We start from the raw sequence: 8,871 nt of genomic DNA on the forward strand, positions 1-8,871 counted from the left end.
AAGACTTCAGATAAATCTGCATTCCCATCCTTGTTCTCAGGAGCTGCACGAGCTTGGGAAGGTTAACATCTCTCCTGGAACTTCCGTTTTTGTATTTGTATCTGTACTTACTGCCCACGTTGGGTTTAGGACAGAGCCTGACACAAAGTAGTTGCTTCTGTCATCTTCCCTCTCTTCTTGCTACCCTCAATTTTTATTCTCATCTCTGCTTTCTTCTTTGTTCCTATGGTGCTTAGCACAAGGCTGAGTGCGTAAGTGCTCCATAGCTCTTACACAACAGGAGGGAAGGACAATTTATTATTTTAAAGGGTCTCTTAAAAAATCCCTTTAATTATTATTTGTGTCCTACACAAAAGGACACATTTTTTTGGGGAGGGGGATGGTAATGACATTCTTTTCTTAGCTTTATTGAGGTATAATTGACAAATAAAAATGTGTGTATTTAAGTTGTACAACTTTGTGTTTTGGTATATGTATACATTGTTAAATGATCACCACAATCAAGCTAATTAACATATTCATTACCTCACTTGGTTGTTATTTTTTTCTTTCTTTTTTTTGTGGTGAGAACACTTAACCATCTACTACCAAATATCAAGTATATAGTACTAACTGTAATCACTATACTGCATATTATCTTCAGAACTTACTCACTTTGCATAATTGAAACTTGGTACTCTGTGACAAATATCTCCCCATTTTCCCCATCCCCCACACTGGCAACCGCCATTGTACGCTCTGCCTCTGTGAGGCTGACAACACTATTTGTTGAAGAAAATACCCATTATCCAAGGGTATATTTTTGGCATCCTTGTTGAAGATTAGGTGACTGAATGTGTAAACTTGTTTCTAGAATTTCTATTCTGTTCCATTGGTGTGTCTGTTTTTATGTGAGTACCACGCTGTTTCATTTACTGTAGATTTGTAATATATTTTGAAATCAGGAAGTGTGATGGATTTGTTCTTTTTGCGGTCTTTTGTAGTTCCACATGAATTTTAGTGTTTTTTTGTTTGTTTGTTTCTGTGAAAAACGGCATTGGAATTTTGATAAGGATTGCATTGAATCTCTAGATCACTTTGGGTAGTATGGACATTTTAACAATATTAATTCTTCCCATCCATGAGCATGAGGTCTTTTCATTTACCTGTACCTTCTTTAATTTCCTTTGTCAATGTTTTATAATTTTCACTGTATAAGTCTTTTTCCTCTTTGATTAGGCTTATTATTAAGTATTTTATTATTTCTGTTGCCATTGTAAATATCATTGTTGTCTTAATTTCCTTTTCAGATTGTGCATAGAAATCCCACTGATTTTTGTATGTTGATTTTTATCTTGCAATTTTACTGACTTATTTTCTTAGTTCTAACAAGGTTTTCTTGTTAAGTCTTTATGGCTTACTACATATATAAATATGTCATCTGCAAACAGAGGTAAATTTACTTCTTCATTTTAAATCTGGATGCCTTTTATTTCTTTATCTTGTCTAATTGCTCTGACTAGGACTTCTAATACAGTATTGGGTAGAAATGGCAAGAGTGGGTCTCCTAGTCTTGTACCAGATCTTAGAGAAAAAAACTTTCAGTTTCTCCTCATTGATTATGTTAGTTTTTCAATTTATTGATTATGAATAATATAGGACTCTCTCAAGTGTGTTGGAGTTCTGGTCTGTTTTTAGGATTCTGGTCTTGTGTAGGGTGGCCAGCAACTGAAGCCTGGTTTCAGGCAGCTTGATGGAAGTTATCCTTATGTTCATTTCATGTTAGCATCTCTTCGTGGCTTTCTTCCAAGGGCTTTTTCAGTGTTGAGAGCCTTTCAGTGTTGAGATCTTTTCATTGTTGAGATTCAGTATGGGCTTTATTGTGTTAAGTTCCTTCTATACCTATTTTTTTTTAAAGAGATAGTTGATATGATTTCAATCTTCTTAAATTTCTGAAGACTTGTTTTGTGACCTAGCATGTGATTTATTCTGGAGAATGTTCCAGGTGTACTTGAGAAGAAGGTGTAGTTCTCTGCTATTGAATAGAAAGTTCTATGTCTGTTAGGTCCATTTAGTCTATAATATTGTTCAAGTCAGCTCTTTATTAATTTTTCTGTCTGTATATTCCATCCATTTTTGAAAGTGGAGTATTGAAGTCTCCTACTATTATTGTATTGTTGTCAGTTTATCCCTTCAGATCTGTCTACATTTGGTTTATATAATTATGTGCTTTGATGTTGGGTAGGTTTATAAGTGTTATATCATTCTGTTGAATTAACCCTTTTATCATTATAAATGACTTTCTTTGTCCCTAGAGACCCTTTTATCATTATAATGACTTTCTTTGTCTCTAGAGATAGTTTTGACTTTAAGTCTATTTTGTCTGATATAAGTATAGCCACCCTTGCTTTCCTTTGGTTACGTTTTACATGGATTTTTTTTTTCCATCACTTCACTTTCAGTCTATGTGTGCCCATAAAGCTGAAGTGAGTCTCTTGTAGACAGCATATCATTGACCTTTTTTTTTTTTTTTTTTTTTTAAACCCATTCATGTACTCTCCCTTTTTGATTGGGAAGTTCAATTCATTTACTTTAAAGTAATTATTAATAAGTGAGGGCTTTAGATATTTTGTTACTCATTTTCTGAAAGGACAAATTATTTTCTCTTACTAGGAGAGAAAGCCCACTTTTGTTCTGGCCAGTATCTCACTTTCCCATTCTAATGTCTAGATGGAATACGTATTAAATGTTGTATCTTTGTTATGCTGACTTCAGATAAATTGCCTCTCTCTATATTTTACTGACCAAAACCCTACCATGCTTCAGAAGCTAATACAGTCAGAGTTCAGACTTGCTGCAAAAATTATTTTGCATCCTTCATAAACCAGCCACCTGCTTCTCCTGGGACCCTGCAGCCACAGAGTTTCATATCCTGACCTTTGTCAACTTTTGGAACCTGCTTCATGGAACTCAAATAATATAGGACCCTCTCAAGTGTGCTGGAGTTCTGGTCTTTTTTTAAGATTCGGTCTTGTGTAGGGTGGCCAGCAACTGAAGCCGGGTTTCAGGTAGGTTGATGAAGTTATCCCCATGTCCATTTCATGTTAGCATCTCTTTGTGGCTTTCTGCCAAGGTGGATTTAAGAGGTTGCTGCTTTTGCAATCATGGGAAGGTGGAAGACTTGGGAATGTGTCAGTCAAGGCTGGCACTAATATGTTTGTCACTTAATATGCTATTGCCTGTTGTCTGTCAGCTTCAAATCCAACCATCTATGTTCTACTTTGCAATGCTAAGGCTAGCACTCTACAAACAGGGGTTCTCCTTTGCAGACTGTTTCCTTAAGCTCTGCCAACAGGGGGTGCCAGAAGCACATTTCAAAGTTGGAGGGGGAAGAACTCTTTCCTATTTACCTGCTAAGGGCTTCCTATTTATTTCCTGTTGCCAACAGCATCACTCATTCTTGCTTCTTCACTCCAATGCTGAGAGGGCATTCCTCTAGCACAGCTGAATCCAATTTGCAATTTTCCAACACAGAGAGCCAGCCTCATGATGCCTCATAGAGATACTAGTTCTAGCTGAGCAGAGCTCCTTCCTCAGAGATCTGAAATTTAGCTCTGCAGGTCTCTTCCTCCAAGCTTCTAATTTATTTTTAATGGTTCCAACCTTTTTTCTTGTTATTCCCGCTCTGGAATTGGTAGCTAATTCCTGCAGTTGCTACCTCTGTGATAACCAAGTGTCCTCTTTTTATATTTTTAATTCTTAAATGCCTATGTAACAAATCTTTATATTAAAGTTAATATTAAATTTATTAATATGAACACTAATATTACACTTAAATGTTAAATAATCTCTGTTAAGATAACTGATAAAACTCTGACTCATACAGTATACATTTAGATGAAGGGTTAGGGGCAAGAGATTGAGTCCCAGTTGAGGAGGGGAAGGGATCTCTGAGAGATTATGTTGGACACCAGGGATGAATTTTGTTGGACAGTGGGAAGGGAGCATGCAATTAGGGAGATATTTGGAGGATGGTTCAGGATAAATACTACGTAAGGAGTTGTATTGGGGGAATTAGGATTGGTATGAGGTGGTCTGGAGAGGGGGTGAAATTTTAGGCCAAATGAATCTGAATATAGGGATTAGGCAGGGTGATGGGCTGAACTGGGGCTACTGGTAGTAAAGTTAGGTTGTGGTAGACTTGGGGTTAAACATGGATAGACCTTGGGTAGAGTAGGGTTGGAGTTTGGAGTTAAGATTGAAACAGAGTTTAGGCTCAATTTGAACAAAAGTGTGAGTGATCATAACTTGGGATTGGTCTGTAGTTGTGTGGAACTTGAGTCTGTGTTAGGCTTAAGTGGAGCCATGTAATCAGGTAGGTCTGGGTCTATTAAAATTTATTCTGTTGCCTCCTCCAAATGAAAATATCCAGAGGCCTTTCTCCATAATTTCCCAAATTCCTTGGGTGAGAACTTCATAGGCACTGAATGGTTCAAATGTTAGAATTTGGAAGTTGGGTAGAGGAAGAAAAAGGGCTGGTATGTTCAGAGAAGGCACCTCTTGAAGCTGAGCATTTACACAAGAATACCCTGACTGTAGTTTCTCCCATCCCTCCACTATTTCAAAGGCAACACAATCATCTTTCTGTCCTTCTCGTCTCCCTCATCCAGACTCTCTTTTTTCTTCCGCTGCTCCTCAACTCTCTCTAGATGTAGAAACTAATCACTGCCAGTGGTTTTCTTTTCATTTTAAAACATATCCCACCAACCTGTATACTGTTTTGTGAAGAAACAAAGATGGGGAAACTGAACCTCAGAAAGGAAAGTGACCTGACCAAGGCATTCAGTGGGTCACACACAATGGTGAAATTCAAAAGAATCTTCTTTTGACTATCAGACTGAGCAATGAGGAAATATTAGAAGTGAAAATAAATTGATGTTGGTGATACAAAGTACGGTGGTTCAGGCAGTATGGAACTCAAAAAACCGTGGTAATAAGGAACTTAAAAAAGGTGCTGACGTTTGCTTTGACTGATGCAGCCGTGTGTCTCTGTCTGGATGGAAAGAGTGAGAGAGAGAGACTACCTTCCTGCAACTCTGTGTCAACATTTTGCCCATTGCTCTGGTGGATACTGAGAGAGTTTTGAGTATTTTGTAGTAGTCTTCCTACTCAGGGCAATTGGGAGAGGGCAATCCCTTCAGATCGGGGTGGAATTAGATTAGGTTTGAGTTTCATCCTGAGGAGGGCTCCCTGCAGCACTTACTTCTCCCTATTTTTGCGAGGCCTGCTGAGAAGGCATGCCAGGCAGCAGGGAGGAGACCCCTGTCTGTTTGGATGTGGGATGGGACATACAGGGGCACTGTGATTCAAATGCAGCAAGGACTGTACAAGTTTCTGGTACTTTTCTGCGATCTACCAGGAGGCCAGCAGATGTAGCTACTGTTTTGGGTGTCTGTGGGAGGCCATATACTAGCCTGACACAAAGTCATTCCTTCTTTCCAAAACTTCAGAGAAGAAAAACAAATTTTGTTTTTTTGGTGCCATCCTGATCCAAAGAAAATAGAAGAAATAATTTTTAGTTTATTCAAATACTTATAAACAAGGGATGACTTTGAGCATTGTTTATATATTGGAATTATTTTTAGTTTATTTGGTACTGAAGAATTTATTATGCCTAGCCCTTTGTAGAAGGATAAGCATGAAATGAGTGCTAATAAATAAATGTATTGTCAAGGGAGAGCATCACTGTGGAGGAATTTCAATAACTAAAATGCTGAAAACTTATGGTGACAGCTGTGGAGGAATTCACTTACTCCATTTCTTTTATGAAGATGGTTGCACTTGAAACTTTATATGTGTATATAACCTGAGTTTTCATATGTGCACTGTATTGAAAGTTATATTGAAAACATTGGTAAGTTTGAGTATGTAAAAATGTAAGAATTTCTCTCCATCAAAAGATACCCTAAAGAAAGTAAAAAGGTAAGCTACAAACTGTAAGGAACATAAGTGTTCTTTGACAGGCAAATAGATAAATAAATTGTGGTATATTCAAAGAATGAGCTACACATCAGGGAAAATAAGTAAAATGCAGCTACATACAACATAGTTGAATTTTAATAATAATATATTATGGATTGTAAAAGACAAATCTTAGATGACTATGTATACCAAAGAAGACTTTGGTACCTCTGTTAAAAATAAAACTATCTTTTCCCACCCTCCCCAAAATAAACAATAACAATTACCATTATGCTATTTTGAAATGCAAATAAATACGTCAAATTCTTGGGGAGTGGATAAGGAAAGGCAGGATGTGTGGGATTTTAGAGGAATACAGAAGTATTTAAATATAAGTTATTGATGCTATTCTAGCTCTTGTATTTGTGAAGGACTCATTATTTTTAAAATAAATAAATGAATAAAAACATAAAATAAATAAACATAAAAGAGGGCTATAAATATGCCAAAGATTTTGATGGACCAAGGATAATGGTATGCACCTCTGGTATACTAGAAAAGAAAAAAAACCCAAAAAATCCCCCACAAAAACCTATAGAGCAATGGATATAACAGCTGCAACTGGCATTATCTAGAAAGGAGTCAGCCTTCTCCAGGTAAGTTTCCCCATGTGGAGACATGGTGTGGTACAATGGATGTAGTTGAGGGTTTGGGATATGAATGTTGGCTTTATTACTTACTATTTAGAGAGACTTTGCTGGAAATTTCTAAGCACAAAACCAGAAAACAGCTATGAAGGATTAACTACTTAAATTTAGTTACTTCTCTATGGGAAAATGTACCATATGCAAATTAAAAGATAAGTCCAACCCTGAGAAAATATTTAATTACTTCTTTAGTTCAGAGAGGAGTTCTATGGTGGGGCATAAGATAATCTTATGGGCAGTAAAGTACTTCCTTGAAGGAGATTATAAAGTGACACTGTCTAATTTATAAGGGGATAAGGAAACCTAAGTTTGAAGAAAACTCAAGTTGCACATAACCTTGAGGTTCAGACATATTTAGACTTGTTTGGAAAAAGCAAAAGAGAGGATACTGGTCAAATAGCAACCAAATTTCAAGAATGAGCAGAAAGAATCCTCTTTCCCTAGTAGCCATGCTGAGCAACAAAGCTTAACATTGGGCTTAAGCATTTGCCTTGAACTCCGTGGCAGAGTGAGTACTTTTCTGCTGAAAACATCTCTAAAATGGATATTTTTCATATTTTCTTAAATGACTTCATAAGCTTGCAAAAATTAAATAATATGGAACCAAGAAATTGAATTGAGAAGGGAATCCTCTTAAGAAAAGAAACACTGAAACAGTTTCACCTTGAACATGAATAGCAAGGGACATCCAGATATTAAATGACTTCTGATGTGATGCAGTAGAAAGAACACAGCTTCAGCTCTGATACATGTTTGCCAAGATTATTAGCTTACATCAATAAAGCCATTAGAACTAACTTGCTACCTACATGATACATTGGTGAACAAGCAAAAGGAAACTAGAAAATCAGAAGGTGGATCAGTGGCTCGATGTCTTCAACAAATCAGTGTGACAAAATGGGGACTGTGCTAGATTCAAAGAGATTGAAGGGATATAAAAAAATCATGTACAGTCATTTGAGCATACCAGCTTCACAGAACATTTCTGGCACAATTGGGGAAATTTGAATATAGTCTGGGTGTTAAATATGAACAAAATGCATTAAAATTGAAAAATGAAGATTATAAATGAAACAAAGCAGATTATGAAACAATGTGTAGTGAGATTTCATTTTAATAAAACCTATGCATACAAAAAGATCTAGTAATATACAATAAGATGTTAACTGTGCCAATCTCTAGGTAATAGTGATATAGTGTTTTTATTGTTTCATTTTTTGCTTACCTGTATTTTAATATACAATAAAATATACCCCTTTTGGTATAATATTAGTTTAAAAATGAGTTAAGCATTAAATTTTAGATGCTAGAAAAAGAGCAAGAGAATATCTGGAGAAACCAAGAGAAATGACATAGTAAGTTCAGGCATTTCATTGAATTTAATCCAATGGACTATAATAACAACAAATACCCTGGAATATAAATAACAGAACTGGAATATTAATTCTTGCTAAATATAATAAACAGATTTTGTATAATCTTATGAAAAAATGGAAATAATTAAAAACAGTTAAAAAGCTGGAAATAACTATAGACACAACGGAGATTAAGAATAATAAAACTCTATTACGAGGAAATAAACATATTCATTTGAAAAATACTTCAAGGAAATACAATCCATCAAAACTAGCACTGGAAGAAGTACAAACCTGAGAAGATCAACCAAGCATAAAGACACTGAAATGGTACTGACAGGCCTCCCCCTCCCAGTAAGCCTCAGACTCATAAAGTATTAACATTGAGTTCTACTTTGCTTTGCTTAAAATAGTTTATGTTCTTTTGTCTTGGAATAATTGTTATTAATACCCCCTTTATTCTTAAATGTGTCCTAGTTACATAAATTATAGAAGAATTGTATAATACCCTTAGATCTAGCAAACTTTGAAGGAACAATTAATTCTTATTTGCACAAATTGTTCCAGAAAATAGAGGAAATGTAAAATCTGCATAAATGATCTTAGGAGGTCAGTGTTATCTTGACTTCAAAGGTGGGTAAAAACAATAAGAAAGAGAAACAATAGGCTGTAGCTCCTCTGCATATATATGCCAGAATCCCAAATAGAATAGTGAATAATGGAACCTAATGACTGTGTTAAAAATATACTTCCTGTATAATCAATTAGGATCTATCTGGAAACTATGAGGATGAATAACATCAGAAACTCTAACAATGTAAATCTCTACCTTAATAGACAAAAGGAGAAGAATTATATGATTCTTAAAT

The sequence above is a fragment of the Mandrillus leucophaeus genome, unplaced genomic scaffold (genome assembly GCF_000951045.1).
Source record: "Mandrillus leucophaeus isolate KB7577 unplaced genomic scaffold, Mleu.le_1.0 Scaffold206, whole genome shotgun sequence".
In the NCBI taxonomy this organism is placed as follows: domain Eukaryota; kingdom Metazoa; phylum Chordata; class Mammalia; order Primates; family Cercopithecidae; genus Mandrillus; species Mandrillus leucophaeus.